Source organism: Schistocerca gregaria, chromosome 3 (assembly GCF_023897955.1).
Source record: "Schistocerca gregaria isolate iqSchGreg1 chromosome 3, iqSchGreg1.2, whole genome shotgun sequence".
In the NCBI taxonomy this organism is placed as follows: Eukaryota; Metazoa; Arthropoda; class Insecta; order Orthoptera; family Acrididae; genus Schistocerca; species Schistocerca gregaria.
Genome location: NC_064922.1, coordinates 643,350,935 through 643,375,182, shown reverse-complemented (window position 1 = coordinate 643,375,182; position 24,248 = coordinate 643,350,935). Strand labels below are relative to the sequence as shown.

The 24,248-nt window shown below is 37.9% G+C and overlaps 1 protein-coding gene across 2 annotated transcripts in view; it reads right to left on the bottom strand.

Annotated features, from left to right (window-relative positions):
- LOC126355071 (uncharacterized) overlaps positions 1-24,248 on the bottom strand; it is a 190,598-nt gene that overhangs the window by 18,655 nt on the left and 147,695 nt on the right. The window lies entirely within an intron of this gene.

Here is a 24,248-nt window from a genome sequence, read left to right as displayed (position 1 = left end):
TATGGGGAGTGGGCCAGGAATTAAAAGATAGATGTGCAGCAGCCTGATGCTGGGCGCAAGGATAACAGCTGTGCACCATGGATTCCACAACTTTATTTACCTCTGGCCAGCAAGCATGTCACAGTATTAGGGCTTTCAGCTTTGACTTTCCCCAGTGCACATGATGGAGTAGTAAAACGCTGGGCTTCACGATGATTAGGATGAGGGCATGGTGACTGCCTGCCTCAGAGTCAAGGACATTGTTGACTGACACCGTGTGACAGGCGAGCCCAGACCTACAATTTTGGATTGGTGTTCATTAAAAGGTATGTGGGCACCCATGAAGCACATGGTACATGGCTCACTACAAGATTGGGTCACAGTGCGTACCTGCAGCGTTTCTTCCAACTGTAACAAGGAAACTGTTCGAGGCTTGTCTCCGTTCCACGTCAATGTGGAAACGTAAGTTTTCCGATTGATCCACAGACAGGTCTGGTCCTACAGGCCTAGCAGCTACTAATGAGAGGCAGGGTGGCGTGAGGAGTGGTTTGTTTGGATCTGATTCTCAGAGACTGTAGATGCAGTGGCCGGAGATGTGTGCATGAGTTGTGTCCGAGTTACTGTGTGAGTGATCTCATTTTCAGACAAAGACCATGGACGAAAATTTAGTTGTGGGATTGTGATTGTCTTTTCTATGAGCCTGTCTGCGGCTCAGCGATCATGGCCGAAAACGTAGTTGTGGCCGAAGATTTAGTTGTGAGATTGTGATTGTCTTTTCTATGAGCCTGTCTGCGGTTCAGCGATCATCTTTACGGTAAGTTGCTACCTATCCTCATTATTGGTTCTCTGAAGTATTTGCACAAGTTATCTGTTGCTTGGATTGATCACCGCAGACTCATTTCATCAAGATGTCTGCGACTCGTGAACAGCTGTCCACAGGAGTGGATTTCTGCAACAAGCCCAACCACAGGCCATTACCGCGTGAACCTCTAATGGATCGGGCCGCCGATCTTATTAAGCCCGTAGTTTCCCCCTAATGTGCAGGACTTGTCCGTCGGATCTATTCTCACTGATCTGCCTGCAAGCCAGGTCTGTTTGTGTGTAGTGTAATGCGACATCAAGACTGCAGTGCACCTTGATAGGCTAGAGACCACGGGCATTTTCATGAATTCCAACTGTCTCACAGCAGCGGCATTTTATGGGCTTTTTACTACTTCTAGTACATTTTGGCACTTCGGATGCAGTTTATATATTAGAAAGTATGCACAGTAAGAAGAAGAAAATTGTAGCACCATCTGGCGATTTGTACGCTATGTAGGGCCTACTCATATATTTCTCGAAAGAAAAATCATACAACACAGTGGGTAACAACTGACAATAAGAAACATACTAGAACCAACATTTTATTGGCGTATAGTGTTGGTTCACACAACTCCCCCTCCCTCCCCCCCACGCCCACCTCACCCCGTCCCACGCGTTTTACTTCTTCCAAGAGGCCTACCTTTTTCTGAGGATATTTCTGAAATCAGTGAAAGTATTTTCAATCTATCTTGTGACGCCAAGGAAATGCATAATTTTGTCACCAAATGTGTTTTGTTTTATGGGAATAAAATAACATCAATGGTCTTAATAAAACACATACAGCATTTGGCATGCTTTCTCCATCTAAAAACAGCTCGTTACAAAAGGTGTCTATGTTTTTACTTAAGATTTTTGCTCTCATCAGGAAGCGTCCGCTTCCTAGTTCTTTTAAGTATTTCCTCTGTTGGTAGCATTGTTTCTTCTAACATTTCTGCAAAGACAGATTTAAAATACCTTCAATTATTATAATGCAGCTACGGACAATATGGTCACCAAAATGACGAATTCTTTCTGAAACTAAGAGTACATTTCAAATTTTGTAACTTAGTTTTTATATCAACACTGTGGTCCAAGGTTGGAATACTGCCTAAAAATATTTCAAACCATTTCAGTATGCCCTATTTCTTACGTTCTTGTTGGTGTAATTTTCATGCGTCAGTTTTCATAAACAAGGTGTTTCACGGTACAATTGCATGTTTTTCAATACGGTCATCGGTCCAGATCCTTCATTACAGTTATAGCATCTAACACCCGGAGCCTCTTGAAAACTACTCACTCAGAAAAGGCGAATATCAAGTAACAGCTACATTTCTCGTTTCCTTGTTAAAATTTACTTTCTCTGGTAAAAGAAAGGAGAATTTGGCCACAGTCCCCTCGCTAACATCCTACTGCGCTTTCATTTGTGACACAATCCTGAAACAATGGTTTATTAAGTGAGGAAATGTGGTCAATTCAGGTGAAAAGTTTAAGAAAAAAAACAGTTTCGGTACAAAACAAACATGTAATTTCTTACCTTATCTTGTCGTCAGCCGCACTTTTTCTCATTTCAACTGCTATCGAAGACTTAAAAAAAATTATATCATTCCACTGTAAATTTACAGTTACTCATATAATGCGGTAGATAAGAAAATTCCGCATTCTGATCACGTAGCAAAATACTCAAATTTCCATGCTATCACTAGCCAAAATCTCGTTTCGATAACATGGACCATTTATGAGATATACAGTATGAATACTTTATTCTCGCTTTCTGCAGGTACAGTCTCAAGGTCGGGCTTCCACAAATACACTGGCAGGAGCTGCAGGTATCAAACATTCCAGCGCAATCATCTGCTCGTCAGGAAAATCCGTTTCTTGTATGCCATCTCGGCTTCAAAGACGCACCAGCTTTTGATTGTTGCAGGAGTGGTGTCAACAAACAACTTTCCACCTTCAGTCATGTGGCAACTCTCGCAGTGTTTAAGTAGTACCTGATGGTGAAACCAAGCAAGGTGAACTTCAGTGCTGACTGCCTGAATGACTGGATGTTTGAGGGCATCACGGTGCACAAGACGTCAGAATTTCAGGAGTATTGCACAGTATTCAACAAGTCTTTCACTCTCAGCAACATGGGGAAGATGGCCGAAATCTGCCTTGTGAAAAGGAGCCAAGCACTACAAGGCAGTCACGGCAGTCAAAAAGACAGCGAAAATTTGTCTCTTTCAAGAGTGCTTGTTAAGTGGTGCACAAACTCTTAATATCTGCATGATTTCTCAATGGCGTTAATGGAATATTATTTTCAATAACGCCTTAATTTTGTTACCCTGGCATTGATTTCATTAATCCCTTCTTATCCCTCTTGCGTTCTGAAACATATCAATCCATTGGCGGTACAGTTCTTCCCTGATAGTACAAATCTGCCAACTCTCCTGATTTAGGTGGAGGACTCCCGCTTTTCAGCCTTTTCTCCCGCCTTCGATTCTTACATTATTTCTCGCGATTTTAGCTAATTATCGTTAAACTTAAGATGGTTGTTTTGAAAACAATTCATTTCGGTTTTGTGGAAAGTCCTTCTATTATTTGTTTTTTAATCTATGCACACCTCAGAATATGTAGAAATCAGGAAGTCGTACTTGACATGTTACAGGTTGTACTTTTCCTCTTTCCTGTGCATTTTCTAGAATATATACTAGTACTGCTCAGTTTTGTGGTCTGTTTGGACTTCCGTTTGTGTGCTGTAACTGTACCAGTACTGTGAAGTTAGTAATTTTCCAACTAAATCTGGTACTTTGGAGTACCTGTCTAGTGGTTAGCTACTGGGAATTATGGCAGTTTTTGAACATAGTACGGTGGATTTATTGTACAATTAATTTTAAGAATCACTTCAGCCATTCAACGTACAGAAAATAGCACTATTTAATTTATTAACATCTACTAGCTCTTGATTTTATATCACCCAAAACACGGTATTTTGTCATCATTGATGTATTGTTATACATTGTAGTATTAACATACTGCACCTGCTTACATAAAGTGCTGGTGTTAATGTAGTGTTTTTTTTTACATTGCTGGATATTGCTTTAGCGGTGAGCATGACTAAAGTAAATACACAGTATGCCCAGTAGTGTCGAGCTGAACGGCTACACAATAGGAAATATGCAAACTGGTTAGAAAGAATTTTCAGCAATGACACAAGAGCATCTTGCATATTCTGTAGTACTACTTTGTCAGCATCTTAGGCTGACATACATGCCATAGTAGCGCGAAAACACACAAGACAGCTGCAGTATCCAAGATAAAAATACCTTTGCAAACAATGAAAGGATCTTCAGATGTGAATTAAGCTGAGGGTTTCCTTGCATTTTTTGCCATTGTGAAATCATATCGGGTGATCACTTAAGAGAGTTGTATATGAGTAAATTCAGACAATGCTGTTGCCAGAAAACTTCATATACATACAACAAAGCATACTGCAGTTATAAAACATGTACTAACACTCTACTTTGTGTAAAATTTGTGACAATATGTCGGTGACAGCATGTGATCATTTCAACATTCTGGAAATAAGCCAACCTCAAACATTCCCGTTCTGCTTTCATGGGACAATATTGTAACAATTTTGAAGCATTATTATGTCAAGGAAAGATCCACTGTTGGCATTTTATGATCTTTATCTAACTAACTAGCCTGTAAATCAGACTTAAATTCTTGGCAGAGGGTTCATCGTGTCATTTTCAGATTATTTCTTTACCGTTTGCACCCTTGAGTAGCGCGCAGGAAAAACGAAAACCCAAATCTTCCTGTTCATGCTCTGACTTATTTTATTGCAATGATACTTTCTCCCTGTGTAGATGGGGGTCAACAAAATATTTCTCCATTTGGAGGAGAAAGTCGGTGACTGAAATTTCATAAATAGTTCTCGTCTAAACAAAACAACGCCTTTGTTTTAATGAATGCCACCCCAACTTGTGTAACATTTCCATGACACATCCTCACCTGCATCGCAGTAATACAAAATGAGCAGCCCTTCTTAGGACTTCTTCAGTGATCGCTATCACTCCTGTCTAGTAACGATCCCACACTGTGCAGCAGTACCCTAGCAGAGGGTGGACAAGTGTAATGGATTTGCTGCATGTTCTAAGTGTTCTGTCAACAAAGCACACTTTGTCACCTTTCCTACACATTATCTGTAAGGTCCTCACATTAAAGTTGTTTGTAACTGTAATGCCTAGGTATTTAGTTGAAGTGACAGTCTTGAGATTTGTGCAATTCATCTTCTAACTGAAATTTGATGGAAATCATTTAGTACTCATGTGGATGACCTGGCACTTTTCTTTATTTAGGTCAATTGCCACTTTTCCCACCATACAGACATCATGTCTACGCTGACATGACATTAGTGTATCACATGGTGTAAGAAGCCATTTTTCGAATCACTGTGAAAGTGTTAAGTTTGTGACTAATTTAAAAAAAAAGGTAATATGGTGTGAGAATTATTTACAAAATTTAGTTTGCCAATTAATTACACTGACCATTAGAGTGACCTGGCAGGAAAATGTTACCAAATAGCAATATAGTGAAAAATACAGTTCTGCAAGAACAATAATTCTCACAATCGTAGGATAAATGGTCAAAAACACCACAACGAAATACTGCAGTTGAACTAAGCTGCAGATAACAGTTGGAGAATTGACACTTTGGTTAATTCCAGTGCTTTTATTTGTATTTTTATAGCCATTATATATCTTTCTGGCGAACAGGAAAAGACTCATCAGTTGTCTTGGGACTATACTGAAAATGACCACAATTTTGATGATTCTTGCCTCCTGATTTTTAGATTTTAAAGGTTGGCAGGTATGTTGTATCCCTAGGGTCATGTCATTCTCTTATTTGGATATTTGATTGTTTTCAGGGTACTTGTACTTCCGGACCATGCTCCCTGTCTTCTGGCGAGATAATTGGGGGTAATGAAGATGATGTGTTGATGCTTCATAAGATTGCAGTGACTAGTAATTCGAGAAGCTCACAGTTGATGATCAGGGTGACTACCTCCCAAGGCTACTGCATCCTGGCATCACCTCCACCAATGACACAGATTGTGTGTCTTTTTCTGCGACAAGTAAGCAGACTGCTTTGTTTCCAGTCATATTCACTAACGAAAATGTAACTAGTAAGATGCAGCTTGGGTGGACCAAGACATCATACAGTATTGTTTATGGGTTAGCTCCACACTTTAGGAAATATATACTCGAAGATCTAGAAGGGGATATTCCTTTTGTTATTTTATTTGATGAGAGCCTTAACAAGATGGCTGAGTAGTAGCAATGGCATGTAACTCTCAGACAATAGCACAAAGTTAACAACTTGAAATGCGCTAGTGTCAATTAGCATTTTTAAGCCACATCACAGCTGCCGATATGTTGGATAAGTTTAAGATAGACTTTTGATCTGAACCTTACCAACATGTTTCAGCTATAACAGATGGGCATTGTTTAAGGATTTCGTCTTGCTCTGAAGAGTATTGATGGAGACAGAGCATCAACATTTACTTATGTGAGATTTTGTGGTCTTCATACAGTTCATGAAAGTTTCAAGTATGCAGCCTTAAGGAGTAACTGGGGTGTTGCCTTTTTCTGAGATGGATTTATAATGTTAAAGAATGTACCCGCAAGAATGGCTGATTATAAAGGATTTAATAAACCCAGAATTCCAACTTTCCCTACAAAATTTTGCTTTGTGTGCTGGCTGGAAAATGAGATTGAGGGCAAACAAGATGTAAAAGTCATACCCTATCTAAAGACTTATGTGGACAGAGTAAAGTAGCACAAGATTTAAATAGATACTTCCAGCTGGCAATCAGCGTTATAATACCTTTGCTACTTTCTAAAATATATTTTTTTAGCTTTCTTTTGGTGAGGGAATTCCAGTGTGTGGCCTCCATGACACCTTTCCTGTACAATGCTTTATTACCACTACTTGCTGATGTGATATCCTTAGTTGTTGAGGCTGAAGTTTTATCTGCCATGCAATCAGTGTGTGATAAAAACTTGAGAATAAGGCTGGTCTTATTCCTGCAGTAGACATAAACATAGGTCATGCTGTATGGTCTGAGATCACAAAAGTAAAGGTGCCCGCCAAAGATATTTTAACTTTCAGGACTGAGAGCAAGTACTTCTTAATTGAAATGTGCTCAAACCACCCTCTAAAGTCACATTTGAACTACAGCATTTGTAGATGCATTAGCTTTTGTGATCATCTTGTGATAAATAGCAGACTAGAACTAGCCTGACTAGAATCTTGAATACCAAGCAGAAATTCTCTTCACAGAATTGGGTATGTGCTAAGGACTGTGCTAAAGGTGAGAAATAAGTCATGTAACTTCTTGGTAAGGGTGTATTTTTCGATCTCGGTGCAAACTACAGGAGGACTGATATGAGAGTCAGTCCCTTTTTAGAGACACATTGGATGGTGATACCACCTGTTATCATTTGTATAGCTTTCTTCAAAAGGTTCTTATTCTGATCCTTGGTCAAGCCTTTGTAGAGAAAAGTTTTTCCTTTAATTAATAGTGAAATCAGCTACTGGTGTCTTCAAGACTGACATTTACAAGAAAATGATGACTCACAATGTTTCAAGTTGGTATGCTGAGGCTTTAAAGCAGAAACAGCTTGAAGGAGATGAATAAGACTAGAGAACTGGATAGAACAGATCCATCAATCAGCATGTTACAGAACTGGAGGCCAGAAGGTCTTGAATACTGGCTGAAATATCCACTATACTGAGTGGAACTGTTGAAGAGATTGTTTCTCTCACAAAGGAGTTTCGACTGGTTTGCAGTCATTGATTTGAATTGTTTGTTTGACAAAATGCAGAGTACAATTATTTGGCAAAGAAAAGTCACTTAACATAACCCAGTGCTGTTCTTGTATTTTAAACTTTATTGTTATATTATACAACATATTTCTTTTATGTTTGTCTGCTCTGGTGCATTATCTCACCTGGTAAATTTCATGAATCCTATCTGGTAGGATGAAGGTGTTACCAAAGAATGAAACCTAATGAAAAATGTGACTAAAAGACGTCTTTCTACATTTTAATATTCAGTTTGCCAGGTTTGTCAGGATATGAATAGGCCTAAGTGTTTTGTACACTCTAGTTTGTGACCATTTTTTTCCAAACGCCCTTGTAGTATTTAGTGCCAGAATCTTGGTCATAGCAGACAGCCCATAACAAGCCATGCTAATTCAGGGAAATAATGACCAGAAAGTTTGTGGCAGATGCATACTGCACACAAAGAGAAGAAAATTCATGAAGGAATTAGTTACAAAATGTGTGAGACAAACTGATACCAAAAAGTATTTCAAGCCATGTATCTTAAAACATTTATTACCCATGCCCATCAGTTGTGAAGGAGCCTCACAACTGTTTAGTGGATGAACCTCTTTCTTCAGTCTTTAAAGGTATGTGTCATTACCCACATCACTGCTTCAGTCTGTCAGGACCTATCTGAGCTTTCAAAATTCAATTGCAGTTCAATACAAGAATGTAGGTTTGTGTCCTGGCCACACACACTTCTAGTGTGTCAAGAGGGTATGTGATAACTGATAATCATCTGAGCTTCTGTAAAGTTTTGAAGGTAGGTGACGTGGTACTGGCAGAAGTAAAGCTGTGAGGACAGGGTGTGAGTCGTGCTTGGGTAGCTCAGATGGTAGAGCACTTGACCCGCAAAAGCCAATGGTCCCAAGTTCAAGTCTCAGCCCAGCACACAAGTCTCAGCCCAGCACACAGTTTTAATCTGCAGGGAGTTTCGTTTGACGTCAAGGGTATTGGACAGTTGTGTTGTGGGTACTTCTGCATCCCTTTTTTAACTGGTGTGACCGTCACTTTTTTCCCAAGAATTGGGTGTGGTTTTTGTTCAAGAGATCTACTGCAGAATATAGTTAGAAGAGGGGCTAACTTAGCAGCAAATCAGTATGGAATCTGACTGGGATTATGTTGAGGCCTGGAGCTTCAAGTTTTAACTATGCCAGCTGTTTCTCAACACCACTGAGATTTATTTCATTCACCTTTTCATTGGTATGAGGATTAAACTGGGGAAATTCTCCTATGTTGTCCTTGGTAAAGAGATTTTGCACTGCTGTCCTCAGTTTCATTTCCTGCCTCTAGCACTACAGACTAGAGACTAATAGCCTTTACATATGACAATAAATTTTTGGGGTTTTGGGAAATATCATTTGGCAATATTGTGATATGGTAGTTATTGTAGACATCACGCATTGCTTTCTTGGCAGCTTAACATGTTTCATTCAGCATCTCTCTGTCTATAGCCCTACACTTTGTTATACACCTGTTACGCTTCAGTCTCTGTTTCTTAGAAGTTTATTTACACTGGCTTTGTACCATGTACGTTCTGCCTCATTATGAACTGTTCTACTGGGTACTTATCTATCAAATGTGTTGGTCAACTATCCCTTTAAACTTGAGCCATAGTTCCTACACATGCTCCTGTCCTGTGCTGGAAGTTTCAAGTTCGTTTTCGAAATATGACACTACTGATTTTTTGTAGTCTAATTTAATGAACTTCTTCCTGCTTGTTTTATTTGACCTTTGTGCTTTTGTGATCATTGTTGCCACAACTGTGTCATGGTTACCAATACCATTCTTGATGTGGGCATTGTCAGTGAAGTATGGTGTAATTGTTGCCATTAGATCCAATATATTTCCATTGTAAGTGGGGTTTCTATCTGTTTTAGGCAGTTTCAGAGAAGGCATTTAGTAATGTTTCAAAGGATGTCTTAATGCCCATCACTAACAAAACTGTAATTTATCAATTAATTGTTGGATGATTAAAGTCTCCTAGAATGATTACAGTATGTTTGCAGACCTTACATATCAGTCAGATGAGATTTTCTCTACAGTTTCAGGCTGCAGCAGGAGATTAGTGTGGTAGGCAATAGAAAGATCCAATTTTCATTTTATGCCCACCTTTGATACTGAGTCTTGCCCAAGCAATCTCACATGAAGCTTCAATTTCCGTTTCAATGCATTTTAGTGTCTTGTCCACAGTGACACATACACCACCTCCATTTCCCATTTGTCCATCCTGTTGATATATACTTAAATTTTCCCAAAAAATTTCAGTGCTATCAATTTAAGGTTTCAACCAGCTTTCTCTACTTAGCTTTATGTCAGCTTCTCTGCTTTTCATGTGCACTTGAAACTCTGGCACTTCATTGTAAATGCTTTAGCAGTTAGGCATTCAAATTTTAATACTATCACCTGTGAGAGGCATTTCTTTTGGTCTTATACTTACATTTCTTGGTTTACTACAGCTATTGTTATCTGGATTGGATAGAAGTTGCCTAATCTAAAAAATTCCTGTGTGCAACCTACACACAGTCAGCTACCTGTATAGCAGCCTCTGATGTGTAATGCACCCCTGAACTATTGTAGGATTTAGATAAAGTACTGGAAGCTATGTAGAGAGGTGGTATGAAACTGAAGCTAAGTAAATCTGAATTTGTAAAGAAAGAAAAAAATCATGTTCACCTCCTCTCATTTTCTTGTATCAGCCCTCTACACACACTTCCATTCCTGCTGCTCTGTTGTTTATCGTCCAATAAAACCTGCTTGAGATGTTATCCACAAAATTTAATTCCCCTTGTGCTCTATCAACTTTGCTGTATCAACTTGATAGTTTCTAAAAAAAGCTATTCACAGTACATACACCTCTCTCCACACATACGTAGATCTACATACACTACCTCCATAAAAAATAAATGAGGCTAATCATGCTACTGAGACACTAACCATAATGTTTTTACCAAAATAATTATTTTCATTTGAGAAAGGGGTAATAAGAAAAATTAAGTGTTATGAAATGGAATGGAACATAATTTTTTCCTGAACACACAGAGAATATTCAGCTTTAAACAGCCAAGCTCATAGGTGACGTAAAAGAACAGTGTGCATTACATTACCACTATAATCCTTAAAGCTGTCCAGTCATTTGTCATCTCTCTAGATACAGTTGCTGTTGTAGGTAACATCAATATGAAGGATCAAAATTCTGAAAGATGATGGAAATTGTCTTTAGAAGCAAAAGTTCTCTAATAGATTCTAGTTTATTTCAGCCTGTATAAGTATGAAAAACCTCTTTTTTTTGGTTTTGTTGGTTTGTGTGTGTCTTGTTAATGTTGGGAAGACTGTCTTAATCATAATTTGATATTTTTCGATAAATAGCAGCAATTGTTGCAGGATAAATTATGGATAGTACTTTCAGTCTTCTTATGCAAACGACAAAATGTTTGGGCAATAATAAATTTCCTAGAACTAAGACTTTATTAAATATGGCACCACTAATCTCATGCTATATTCAGCTGATTCAAATTTTTGTAAAGTAAAATTATAGTATGAAATACATTTTCATTGCTCAACTACACACAAACACAAGCACTTACCTCTTCTTTCATGATTGTAATACAGTCTGCACACAATTTGACAAATTATGGAGGACATTTCAGTGCTTGTAATTGATGTTGTTCTCAGTGGTACAGAAACTATTGCATGCTAACATACTTTTCAATTTTCTGAGAAATGTGCAAGTCTTATCTGATAAGAGAAGACCTGATTCTTGTGGACATAATTCAGATGCTACAAAAAGCATGACAGTTCAGATTTATGATGGAAGTGGAGAAGAATGGGAGTCTACCATTTCTGGATGTCGCATGCATCTGTGTGCCACAGATGGAGCAATATTCTAACAGGGCATGTAACTTCACAGAAGACACTATTGTAGCATTTGCCCTTGGTCTTCACACTAATTTTTTGTGCAAAAGTAGCAATGTGAACTAGCAATCCCCAGAGCAAAACATTCACCTTAAGATGGCTGAACGGTTTCAACTGAAATATTCTAGCAAGAAGCCGATGTTATTTCAACATGGCAATAAGAGAAAGAAAAAAGGTGTCCACGACAGGTGAAAATAAATCACTCCCTCTGCTGCAGTTTCAGGGTAATTCTGTACCAGATTTGTTTTTGATAATAAATGGCTGACTTTTTGAATTATTTGTTGTACGATATGACTCACTAGCCATAGATTGAAATTTCCACTCTGTAGCAGAACGTGTGCTGGTATGAAACTTCCTGGCATGGCACATTAAAACTGTATGCCTGACTGAAACTCGAAGTTCTCCTGTGAGACTTGCAAGACTAGCACTCCTAGAAGGAAGTTTTAATAAGCCAGGAATTTTCACTGCAGCACACATCCCATTGCAGAGTGAAGATGTCGATCTGAAAACATCCCCTGGACTGTGGGTGGGCCAGTCTCTGTGGTGTTCTTTCTTCCAGGAGAGTTCCTGTGACGTTTGAAAAGTTGAAGACAAAGTTTTGGTGGAAATAAAGCTGTGAGATGGCTCGCAAGTCCAGCTTCAGTAGCTCAGTCAGTAGAGCACTTGCTGGTGAATGGCAAATGCCCTAAGTTGGAGCCTCAGTCAAGCATACAGTTTTATTCTGACAGGAAGTTTCATATCAGTGGACACACTGCTGCACATTGAAAATTTCAATCTGGAAACGTACCTCAGGCTGTGGCTAAGCCAAGGCTCTACATCATCCCGTCTTACAGGGATTTGAGAATAGTGTTTGCCCTCTATAAAACTATAATAAACATACAGTACATAACGTCGAATGTTAATGTTACCAGAGCTGACAGAGGCCTCGGCCACATTAGTATGAATGGCGGCTGCTTCATGATGTGGAATGTTGCATACGAGGTCCTTTATAAACTTCAACATCTTGGTCAGAGTTTGGCATCGAAGATCTGTTGCTTTAGGAGTGTTACTTTCTTTGGAAGAAGCTCTGGAGACCTACTGACTGGAATGAGGATTGGTTTTTGAGTTCTCTCTTGTCCTTCAGTGTAGTAGTTTGTTGGGATTTTGTTCATCTGAAACAGCCGTTCTGTAGCTGACTCCTGTTTTTCACAACACTGATTTCTTGTGCTGATTTCGCTGGGTAGAGAGTGCTGACTTCCACAACTCAGTTGTTCAAACGAGCAACATGGTTTTCACTACAGTTGAAACATTTTGCTTCTGCACTGTTGTTGTGGTTGCCAGCATATTTCACACAATTTGTGAGCGTACTGCAATGTAATTACACAAGTCTGTGTTCCTGACATTTAAAACACTGCAGGTCATTCTCTGAATTTAAGTTTCTCAATGATGATACCTGTAGCCCATATCCTCTTGATGCCAGGGAGTCTCCTGTTCTCAACAGTGTTCAGGACAATAATGAGATACAATGGCATGATTTTCCTTTGCAGAATGGTGTAGATGATAAGATAATGTCTCTCCAGAGTCACTTTCAGATAATTAGTATCAATGTGTATTGGGACCTTATTGATCACCATCTTCTTTGCATGCTTATTAGGATGAGCATAGGTATAATATCTCGAAGTTGCAGTTTTTAACTTGGTTTAATGTTACATCATAGTCTTTGAGAGTCTGTTCCATGTTCTTATAGATGTAATTTCAGCAAGGCTAACTTCCAGGTGTGATTCCTCATCAACAATGGCAGCCAGGTGTTTAAATAGGTCCAGTGTGTATTCTTGAATAGTGAAAAACAGTCTGTGGAGGTTTAGGCTCCAGCAGAGGCTGAATAAATGTTACTGAATGATGTCCTTCTTTACACTGTTGCGATGAGAATGTGACTGTAGTACTGCTTCAATGGTTTTTCACCAATCATCCATAGCCACCATCGTTCTCTTAGATCCCATTTTCACCTGCTGAGTCAGTGTCTGAGATGTCATCTAAGAAGTTTCTTGTGGGTATATCTGCACTTGGAACATATTTTGATGCCTGTCTACCACACCAAACTACTTTTTAACCATTATGGTTTTTTAGAGTGGCTTCTTCTTCCATCTCATTAGTCTCCTTTTTCAGCCAATGGCATGCATCTCTTGCAACTGATAGCCTCTGTTTCCACGACCTCTAAGACTGACATTACTGCTTTTTCTACAGCAGGTGTTACTGCAGCTGCAGAAGCAATGGCATCCGTAGTACCCTGTTGGCTGAAGCAATGGCATTTGGCAGTAGTCTGTTAGCTACTGTTAATGTAGATGGAGTCTGTCAGTTCTGGTTGATGCCTTGATGGCTCCTACGTTATGCTGTTTTTGCACTTTCTCGTAGTCCATCTCATTGTCCGTGGGTAGACTAGGTACACCACAGTGGGTTGGCTGGCTCCAAAAACTGACAAGTGAGAACTTGCTGCGTGCCAAGTGGACACTGCCTGAGCATGCAGAGCCATAGCTCCATCCACAGTGGTAGTGCAGTGATCTGTCTGCTTTCACATACTGACTCAGAATGTTGTATATTCCCTTTTCCGTGTTACTGATTTCATAAACTGTAGTGTACCTATGAGCTTGCCTGTTTATTGCTGAATATTCTGTATATGTATGGTCAGGAAAAAATTATGCATGATTCCATTTCATAACACTTAAATTTCTTATTGCTCCTTTCTCAAATAAAAATTATTGTATTGATAAGAATATTATGTAATGATGGATAGTGCCTAATTTATTTTTTATGGAGGTAGTATGTAGATCTATGTACATATTTTTGGATCACGTCTCAAGCAGATTTTATTGGAGGATAAATAACAGAACAGCAGTAATGGAAGTGTGTGTAGAGGGCTGATGCAAGAGCGATGCATGAGCCTAAAACAATTATAAGAGGAGTACAGAATGTCCAGGAACGTGAACTTGCAATAGATCAGGCAAAATAATTAATAGAAAGCTTCACAGGTCTTTAAAAGGTAAAATATAAAGTATTAACGAAATGAAAATGGATACAAAGATGACAGTAGGTCAGAACGAGTGAGACAAAAAAGTACTTAGTAGATGCCAGTAGTTCACTAGGCAAAAACACAGATGATGCCATGGGACAGCAACAGGCATATGTGGAGCACCATATGCACGTCAACGATCAAATTCAGTGATGAGCTCGTCACATATAAAACAAGTCAGAAAAAATGACATGACCGAAGACAGTGGTTATGATATTGACTCGATGGATATGTTCAATTCATCAAAAGTCAAAAGTGAACTGAGCAAGACACGAGAAGTAGAATGTGAATATGAGGACACATTAGAAAAAGAAAGAGAAAAACAACTGTGCATGAACGATTTGTTAAAAATGTTGTCTGCACAAATTGCAGGACACAATAGCAATATTAACAACCAAATTAAGACAAATCACAGCACACAGTAGCAATATTAACCACCAAATTAAAGCACAAATTGCAGCACAGAGTAGTGACATTAACACCCAAATTAAAGCACAGGATCATCAAACTGAAATGCAAGGGGTTAAAATCAGTAAATGAATCGAAGAAATAAACTCAAACATAGGTGTTGTGAGCAATATGAGCAGGGACTTAAAAATTGAGATAGACACTTACAATAAAAATGCTGACAATATTCATCGACAGATAAATGACAACAGCGACAGGTTTGATGTGGAAATAATGAAAATTCAAGATACTCTAGAACCTTTGGTGATAACAAAAGTCAATGAAAAAGTTTTCACCCTCAAAACCAAATTAATAAACACCGTTTGTCTCAATTGAGACAAACAGTGAATGATTCCAAAAAAGAACTGAGTAAACAAGAGAAGAAGTGTGAACAGAACACTTCACAGATTCAAGGTAAAGTGAGTGATCTTGAGCACAAAATAAGAGAAAAACTGAATTATGCCACTGGCAGAATAATTTGTAGCAAATTGCTGGAGGGCGAAGAACGATTTGATCCAGCTAAAAAGCATAATGTATGGCACCCATAGTATTTTTTGAAATACTGTGGAATTTTTCTGATTACGTAACAGATCAGGAAAAGATCAATGTGGTCATTAGCACCTTAGCTGGCGATGCGAAAAGATGGAGACTGAATTTGGATACAGAACAAATTTCATTTGGAGAATTTAAACAACAATTTATAGAGGAATACTTATCAGAACAAAAAAAGGACTGCCTATGGTGAGAGTTTATCATGGCTAGGTTGTATGACAAAAGAGGCAGAAATTCAATGAAAGAGTTTTGCAAAATGTGTATCAAAAATTGACACATTTGAGAAACAGACGAACAGAATCCAAAATAGTGTGGGAACTATAGAAAAAGCTGCCAGAGAATTCGAAACATTATGTGGGAAAATCAAAAAAGCTTCTCATAATTTTTGGAAAGAGTAGAAGATGAGGATCACTGGAGAGGGAATCACGATTTTCGTCAAAACAGTAATAACTGGATGAAGGAAAATCACGAGCATAATGAACAAACTGAGAACAAAAGTTACGACGTAAATATGATGCAAAGAGATAGAGGCAAATGCCTCGGTAACATGTCATATTGCAGCAGAGGGTTTGTACCATGAAATTATTAAAACTGAAGTGACAAAGAAAACTAAGGCCCTCATGTTTTACAGGCCAGATACATGCAAACAAGTCTTACGATCCCAAACTAAGGAAACCATACTGGATAAATCAAAACAAATTTAAGATATGAGCAAATGGCAAAGCTGCATCACAGGGCGGTGTGCACAGAATGACAATGCTGCCATATATGAGTCGCATACAGGAGAATATGTGGCAGGCAGTAGCATGCAAACTAAGCCACCCTGTGCATTGAGCTTGGTGGAGCTATCAGTGTCCATGTGGCTGTAGTAGCAGCAGTAGGAAGAGATGACATCACAAGGGAATTCAGTGGACCTGTTTCAGTGGGGAATATCACCAAAATGAAAAGAGAATCAGACATAATATTAAGTAAAAGTAAAAAGACAGTTTGTGTGGAAGGGAGTCTTCAGAAATCGCAGAAGGGCATGATGATTTGTTTTACAGTATAAAGCAATATGAGTGGGAAAACTTTGAAAAGAGTGATATGACCAGAGATTTAATAAGAGAGAGAAACGAAAGTGGAAACACTGGAAAGAGGACATTGTCCAAAAATAAGGAGGTGGATGAAGTTAGCGATGTGCAAAGTGGATGAGTAGCAGTTTTAGAGGAAGTGGTTGGTAAGACAAAGGAAGGCGCCACGCAAAGCACGCGAGCTGCCGATGTTAGGGAAATTAGTGATAAAAATAGAAAAATGGTCAGTATAAATAGGAATTTCGAGGAGGATGAAATCCTCAATAGTGTGGATGAGGTAATCCTGGCTGACAAAAAACTCGTACACGTAAGTATTGTTGATAATCATTAGATTTTAGGTTCAGATGAATATATGTGAACCACTGAAATCCAAGATGATTATACGAAATATGAAGTTAGTTGATGTCATCCAAAGTGATATTGAACAAATACCTGTGACTGAAAATGAAACAGAAATTTTAGGAAAGGACTGGAAAATTGAAAATAATGAAACTAACTAAAGGTCAAAAGAAGGGCTGGTTCATTGTCTTAGAGTAGCATTCATGCTAGAATCAGACAGTGAATGTGAAATGAGTGATAGTTCAGACAAAGAAAACGTAGAAATAGAGGAATAAGAACCAAGTATAATGAAAGATGTATCTGAAAAGCAGAATGAAGTCTTTTCCAAACAAAATCTGGCAGTAAACACCGCACTGAAAAAAGAAAGAGCCATTTGACAATACGATACCAGGGCAAGATTGGATTAGAGTCATGAAAGACTTCAAAATCAGAAAACCAAAAGAGCCACCAGATGATATGCAGAAATCAGGAAGCCGAAGAAGCTACCAGACATAGGTGATTGGTCAGTAAATAACAACTTACTGCCACCACAATCATAAGGCCTGGGGCAGGTTTATTGTAGACTTTGAAAGTGTAATGAATGCCCTCCACCATCAAACTACAGGATTTGCATCTGACGAAATTCTACACTGTAATAGCAAAAGAATAATTGAAAAAATGTTACAATTTCCACCCTATGTAGAACTAGATCTGAAGTAGAAAAAAGACTTAGTAAGAAAATGGATGAAAGAAAAAGTGGAAGCCAGATGTAAAAGACATGATAAGGTCCTTAAGGTAACCAAATTAAAAATTGCTGATTTTGTTATTGTAAAAACTCATGAAAAATCTAGTAAAATAAAAAAGGATATTTCTATTAAGTTCAAATATATTTATAATGGCCCCTTCGAAGTACTAGGAACTCTACACACTAATGCCTATCATCTTGTTTATCCTAAGTCAAAGACACCATTGGGTGTTTGTAATATTGCAGATTTAAAACTTTACATCCACAGAAATGAGTAATAAGGGGCAAATTGGAAAAGTGTATATGAATTTAATCAAATTATCTTTTATTGTTTTAAGGTGCCGTGACGATGACTCCAACAACTGTTTTCTTATAATCTACCTGGTAATCCCTTTCTTTCTCGCCTAATTCTGTGTAAATATGGAAAACCATATCCTAGCACACAACTTTGAAATTAAATTCTGAATTCATGGGAATTGTATTATTATGCTGTCAAATGGATGTAATATAAATGGACCAAATTTTCAATTTATACTTCTTGACACTTATTCTGGTACCTGCATCAAAATAGTTTTGTTTCACTAATTGCAGTTTGAGAAATCCCAAGTATTTACGCATTAAAATGTTGGCTGGAGGTAATGATAATCTCCTAAAGCTAAGTTCCCCCACAAACTTGATATGAATTTGTATTCTGGCTCAATTCAATTTCCTCTACGAGATCAACTCCATAACTGCATTTGAATCTAGACATAATCTGCTTGATGTGAACAACATTGTCTCATCAGATATGAAACCTTCAAGTCTTTTCTTGTGAACTCTTAACAATGCTTTCCTCACAAATGTGTTGTCTTCTTTGGGTGCAAAACACACTATAATGGAATAATGTCCAACCAATGTGAATTTCAGGCTTAAAATAATCTGTCAGTATAGTTGCTCTAACACCGGATGCACCTTTCTTTGTTAGCAGATGCTCAGGTCCTAACTTCAAAGATTGTATGTTTTTGTTTATGATGTTGCATTGTCAAGTGCTGTTACGTTGGAAAAAAACTTTTCTGTTATCAGACTACTGATGAATGTCTAAGTTTCAGATTTGTTATAACATAATAGGATATACAAATTACATGTAAACTCCATGATATGAATTATAGGACTGCAATAATGGAATATTGCAGTATGCTCAGATGGGGCTGTCAAACGCATCCATAGATACATAGTGTTGATGTTGAAAATAACAAAGGACTGTCAAAAGTGTCAATCGGCACACAAAGTGGTGATACTGAAAATAATGGAGGACTGCTAATAGGCAGAAAAAGGGTGAAAGTTTATATAGTGTATTGAATATTGTGTTTACTTAATGAACTGGAAGAATGTGCATTAGCAGCAGACAAAATGTAGTTTCCTAATGATCAAACAGTGACAAATAGGTTTAGATATACCATGTACAATGAAACTGTGTATGACAGCAATATGTAAATTCACACACACACACACACACACACACACACACACACACACACACACACACACACACACACACACACACACAAAAGATGGACTCATATCTCGAATAGTTATTTTTCTGAATGCCACAGATTTTCATTTTATTTTTTGTTTTAATAGTTGATGAAACAGTGTTTTATACAAACAGTTATGTAATGTTTTTTTGTGTCATGTATTTGCAGAAAATTTTTTATTGCCCAACACTGTTTTGAAGGGTTATTGATATTTCATCGATGTATCCCTGTTGGGAAACCTCAATAAAGCATGGGGCATGTGTAACACTTATATCGATTACAAGTTGGTTTATATTATGTAACTGTGTATCTGTAATTACAAAGTGAGCATCTTTTGTTGATTGAGGTCATTGATTGGTGCTAAGAAATTTAAAGTAATGTAATGTACATATGTTAAAAGCTAAATGATGTTTAAAATAATGAAATTATGTGATATGTGTATATTTGGAAGAAAAACTTCGTGTATTAGAAGCTGGTTCATGCTTTGGGCGTTTGTAATGTGTAAAAGACATGGGGAAATCCTCCAGAACAGGAGTGCCTCGGCACAATGTAAAAGGTGGTTTTGGTGGTCAAACTGGATGGCTACTTGGTGTGGACGATACACAGGCAGTGGCTAGCTGTTGTATGGTACACATCGACAGTGCCATGGGAGGCAATTGGAAGCCGCTTTGCAAGGAATTTTGCCTTGGATGCAGATTTGGCTGTTGCATGGTACTCTCAGCAATAAGGAATGGCTGTAACACATTAAAAATCTGTTGCTCAGAAGAAATCTTAAGGGCAGTCAAGCATTCAAACATCAAGAGCCGTGAGTACAGTTAACTGCAATGTTGTTTCCCACCACAACTTTGTCATTGCTCCACCAAATTCATGCATACAGATATGTATCAGAGCATGGACCAGTTAATTTGTGTGAGTGATTTTAATAATAATCCAAGTGCTATAAACCTGTGTTTAAAACCATATCTTTCATCCTGATCATGAACCTATGCAGGGTCCTGTTCTAAGTGCTTATAAAACCAAGTATCATGTTTCAAATGAATTAGGAATTTATTCATGTTTGTCAAATGTGCAAGGATCAGCAAAAGTTGAAGTGAGTTAGAATTTTGCTAAAGTACTGTCAATTTATTGCAAAGTATCGTTTTGCAAAAATTCACTGCCAGACTTTGTAAATGTTGCTGTCTAAAATAAGTCCTTCACAGGTGATGAAAAGGCACATAGGTTCAACTTATCTGAAACATAATTTAGCCATGATTAATATCATGAATGATTTATTTGAAGTTAATTGAGCTCAGTGTTGAACAATTTGCCTTGAAAAGTAAAAACAAACTATTCCAAGTGAAGCTAAGAATTACTTTAGTTGAATTAAATTTTGCTACTGAAGTAATCAGAGCTTGAATATTGATACTATACCAGTTTATGGGTCCCAACTATATTCTTCCCATATTAGAAAGATAGCTGGAATATTATTTATACTAAAGAAGTCTCATATATTTCTTTAAATAGAACCGTGTAATTGTGATATTATTTCTTTCTTTTTTAAAAAAAATTTTTACTACTGGACTACATGTCAGTTAAGATAGAAGCCCCTCCATGTCCAACCTTAGTTCGGTGCTTCGTGCAGTAACATCTCAGTACCGAGTCATGTAATGATCATGATTGTAGCTGTTATTGCTATGAGTTAGGTACAATTTTGCTTTCTTTGATTACTGGTTTATGCGTTATTGGTAACTATTACTACCCACAGCTTAGATTGCTCCATGTACATTTGTATCCTGTGTGCTATTCAAGTAACATTCACTTCTCTTAAACACATATTTTCAAATTAATGAGCGTAATTGGGCTGGTGACCATTCATTTTTTTCATTCGTATATGAGTTTTACTACTTTAATTAACCCCAAAGTTAAAGCCTGTTTAGTTTTTCTATAAATTGTGCTATATTCAAAATTACTGTCCAATAACTTCATTCATTAGGCAAACATGCAGTCAAAATTTCCCGAATCCTCTCAGGGGGTAACCTTAGCTTGTGTCACAGCAGGTTAGGGTTTGTGTAGTGGCAGGTTAAAGTTCCCCAATCACACTGTAATCACTGTTGGGGACTTTAATCATTCAATAATTAATTGATAAAATTACTGTTTTGTTAGTGGGGGGGGGGGGGGGGGGCGGCGGCATTGAGACATTCTTTGAAATATTACTAATTGCCTTCACTGAAAACTGCCTGGAACAGATAGTTAGAAACCCCACTTATGATGGAAATATATTGGGTCTAATGGCAACAATTACACCATACCTCACTGATGTCCACATCAAGAATGGTATCGGTGACCATGACACAGTTGTGGCAACAACGATCACCAAAGCACGAAGGTCAAATAAAACAAGCAGGAATATGTTCAGTAAATTCGATAAAAAAGTCAGTAGTGTCACATATCTCAAAGAGGAACTTGAAACTTTCAGCACAGGAAAGGAGCATGTAGAGGACAGGGACAGTTGACCACACTTCAGACAGATATGTACCCAGTAGAACAGTTCATGATGGGATCGAGCCTAAGTGGTATACAGTCACTGTGAAGAAATTTCTTAGAAACAGAAACTACTGCATAATAGGTGTATAACAATGTGTATGGCTCTAAACAGAGATGCTGAATGAAATGTGTTTGGCTACCAAGAAAGTGATGCGTGATGCCTTCAATGACGACTATATCAGAATATTGCCAAATGATATTTCACAAAACCCTAAAAATTTATTGTCATGTGTAAAGGCTATTAGCCTCTAGTCAATAATGAGACAGAAATGAAACTGAGAACAGCAAAGCAAATGCTGAAATCCTTAACTCCCTTTTCAATTGTTTCTTTACAAAGGAAAACCCAGGAGAATTGCCCCAGTTTAATCCACATACCACTGAAAAGATGAATGATATAAGTATTAGTCTCAGTGGTGTTGAGAAGCAGCTGGCATAGTTAAAACTCAACAAAGCTCCAGGCCTCAACATAATCCCAGTCAGATTCCATACTGAATTTGCTGCTAAGTTAGCCCCTCTTCTATTTTCTGCAGTAGATCCCTTGAACAAAAACCACACCCAGTTCTTGGAAAAAAAGTACACCACAGTGGGTTGGCTGGCTCCAAAAACTGACAAGTGAGAGCTTGCTGCGTGCCAAGTGGACACTGCCTGAGGGATGTAGAAGTGACCCACAAGACAACTGTCCAATACCCTTGACATTGATTTCTTGTAGAATCTTAGAACATTCTCTGAGCCCAAACACAATGAGATATCTTCAACAGAATGACCTCCTCAGTGCCAACCAGCATCAATTCTGTAAACAATGATCATGTAGACCCAATTTGCACTTTTCTCACATGACATACTGGAAGCTTTGGATCAAGGCAGTCAGGTAGATACAGCATATCTTGATTTCTGAAAAGCATTTGGCTCAGTACCATACCTTTGCTTATTGTCAGAAGTATGCTTACATGGGGTATCAAGTGAAATTTGTGACCAGATTGAGGACTTTTTGATAGGGAGGTCATAAAAAATTGTCTGGATGGAGACTCTTCGTCAGATGTAGAATCAACTTCAGGTGTGCCCCATGGACGTGCATTCAGACCACTGCTGTTAATGTTATATGTTAATGACCTTGGAGATAATATTAATAGTAACCTCTGACTTTTTGCATAAAATGAAGTACTGCCAGAAAGAAGCTCATAAGTATTCAGTCAAAACTAGATAAGATTTCAAAGAGGTGCAAAGATTGGTAACTTGTTTTAAATGTTCAGAAATGTAAAACTGTTGACGAAAAAAAATGGAATATCTTATGACTATAATATCAATGAGTCATTGTTCGAATAAGCCAACTCATACAAATACCTGGGTGTAACAGTTTGTAGGGACATGAAATTGAATCATCACATAGGTTCAGTCATGGGTACAGCAGGTGTCAATCTTCGATTTATTAGTAGAATAATGGGGAAGTGTAAACTGTCTACAAAGGAGACCTTTTCCAAATAACTCATGTGACTGGTTCTAGAATATTGCTCAAGTGTGTGGTGCCCTTACCAAATGGACAAACCAAGGATATTGAACATATACAGAAAAGATCAATACAAATGTCACAAGTTTGTGTGATCTGTGGTAAGAGTCACAGATATACTGAAGGAATTGAACTGGAAGACTGTTGAAGACAGAAGTAAACTATTCCCAGAAAGATTATTAACAAAGTTTCAAGAACTGGTTTTTAATGATAATTCTAGGATATATTACAATCCCCCACATAAAACACATATAGGGATCACAAGGATAAGATTAGACTAATTACTACATGCACAGAGGCATTGAAACAATCATTCTTCCCATCTCCATATGTGAATGGATTGGGATGAAACCCTCATAACTGGTGCAGTGGGATGTACCCTGCACCATGCACCTCATGGTGGTCTGCAGAGTGTAGCTGTTCATTTCCAATTAAAGCTGCAATTGAGATATTATCTAAAGGCACTGTTACTTTATTAAGCAATTCATTGTCCAAGATTTTGTCAATAGTCTGCTAAACACACAAATTTAAACTAAATGATGCTGCACAATACTGATAACATGTTCCTGCAAAAAAAGTTAATGTTATAATAACTGCAGGTCATATTATAGGAAGTAATAAATCCAGAAGTATGGAATTTTTGGAGGATGTCATCAATGTTGAGTGCTCTGACAACTTTTCCTTAGAATTACTTCATTTAATTTTCTAGCATCAAAAATGACTCTGGCACTACCATTTTATTTCCCAACTACTGTTAACAGATTGTCTCATCTGTTGTTAGTCCTCTCAATCACTCCTCATTCAAGCATTTTATCAATCTCTTTTCACAAAGCGTTTTTCTTTGTAAATTAATAGCTTAGGGTTAAACAGAAAAAAAAGGTTCGTGTTCTTCTAACTTTAGTTTATATTCAAAAACCTTCAC